This window comes from Halyomorpha halys, unplaced genomic scaffold (genome assembly GCF_000696795.3).
Source record: "Halyomorpha halys isolate HHAL.00 unplaced genomic scaffold, Hhal_1.1 Scaffold36.1, whole genome shotgun sequence".
Lineage (NCBI taxonomy): Eukaryota > Metazoa > Arthropoda > Insecta > Hemiptera > Pentatomidae > Halyomorpha > Halyomorpha halys.
In genome coordinates, this window is record NW_027108624.1 from 546,385 (window position 1) to 548,100 (window position 1,716).

At 35.8% G+C, this 1,716-nt stretch overlaps 1 protein-coding gene across 2 annotated transcripts in view; it reads right to left on the reverse strand.

Moving 5' to 3' along the window:
- Window positions 1–632: 632 nt before the first annotated feature.
- LOC106686398 (uncharacterized) overlaps window positions 633–1,716 on the reverse strand; it is a 30,066-nt gene continuing 28,982 nt past the window's right edge. Inside the window, exon 8 of one of the 2 annotated variants that reach the window (XM_014429700.2) lies at window positions 633–826. The gene's annotated coding sequence lies outside the window, so the exon portion shown is untranslated. Of the gene's footprint in view, window positions 886–1,716 lie in introns of both variants that reach the window. The other variant, XM_014429693.2, reaches the window with a different exon arrangement.

Sequence of the window (1,716 nt, forward strand, 5' to 3'; positions counted from 1 at the left end):
TATTTTGATATATCAAGAGTTTCAACAGTTCGACTGACTAAAAAGCTAGAAGTACTTCAGAAAAATACCTGTAGCTTTCTTAAATTTTGTATAATGTTTTTAGACTATTAAAGACACAGTTGACATTGTTATAGATGGTTTCTTACAAACCAAAGCACATCCACCACGATTCTTATAACCTTGTTTGGAATAACTGTAATTTTTTTTTGTACAGGATAGTGCTGCTCCACTGACCTCACAATCGAACGTTAATCTTAATATTGTTTGTGTTGAGTATGGCTGTATCTGGTCTAAGTTTAGATTTTTGTAAACAAGAGAATATAGCAGTGCTAACATTGCCTAGATTTAGATTATTGATATAGTGATCTCAGGCTAGACGTTTGCAATTTGCAATTATGAAGTTCTCCTTGATAATAAGTTTGTTTTGATAAGATCTATTTGGCAGGTGCATGCGAAGTACGGTTTTCCCATTCGAAATGTTATACTCCGCATGTGCCCATAGATTTCATGACAGTTTTGAGTTTTGTAGAAACAAGCCTATCAATAAGTTCTCTTATCAGAGTACTACTTTACGACTATTATTAAGTTGATTGAAAATTAATTTAAAAAATACAATAATAATAGGGTCTTGGTAAAATATATGCCTCTTTATTATAGATGTATATTCGAGTTTTAGTAATGAAGTTCCCTCGACGAGTCCAAATAATATGTCGCAATCGATATCGGTATAGGTTAGCTTAAACCTTTGGCACGAGATGCAGGAAACTCCCTTCTGGGATCTCGAAGGCCGCAGTACTTTCGTCCGCTCCTCAGTATCATCGTCGTCCTGGAAGTCATCCACTTCCGACTTTATAATTTTTAAAAACAAATTATATTCATCATTATCTGCAACATGAATTAATTTTATGTCAACACTTTTAACATATACGTTAAAGTATCGTAATGAGGACTATGTTCGATGGTCGACAAAAAAAAAAATATTGAAGGTATATAAAGAAAGGTGATGTACTAGCATCTTAACAACGGGGATACTAACGCGGTTGGAACGTCTAGTTAGGCAATGAAGGAAGCGTAATGCACTATCTACAATGTATAGTGTAATGCACTATCTACAATGTATAGTGTAATGCACTATCTACAATGTATAGTGTAATGCACTATCTACAATGTATAGTATAATGCACTATCAACAATGTAATAGTATAATCCACTATCCACAATGTATAATGTAATGCACTATCTACAATGTATAGTGTAATCCACAATCTACAATGTTTCCAGGTTAACATGACAAGTAGTTTTTTAAGTCCTTTGAGGGCTAATGGTGATTGACTGGAATGTCTGAAATACAGATTGGGAGGAAGTATTCAACAGAATCTACTGTGATTATAACCTTTTCAGGTGGTATAGGCATCGTTTATAAAACCACTACTCATTTGGAAAATGATTTCTTCTGCCTTCAAATAGCAGCGACTGTAATGAGCCCGAGAGTAAATGGTGCAAAGACAAAATACTTGTATGGACATGTCGGGGTTGTCTGGTCTTAGGCGATTTCTCCAACCTGATATACTCTTTACAGAAGGCCCACGACAAGGCGTATTCATTAATAGGTTAGAAAGGAAGGCCGTGCCAGGGGTTGAGTCCTGGACACTGAATAGGTAGAGAGTCTGAGGCAGAGTCACAGTTCTAGTTGCCGAGATAAGCGGACGGACTAGA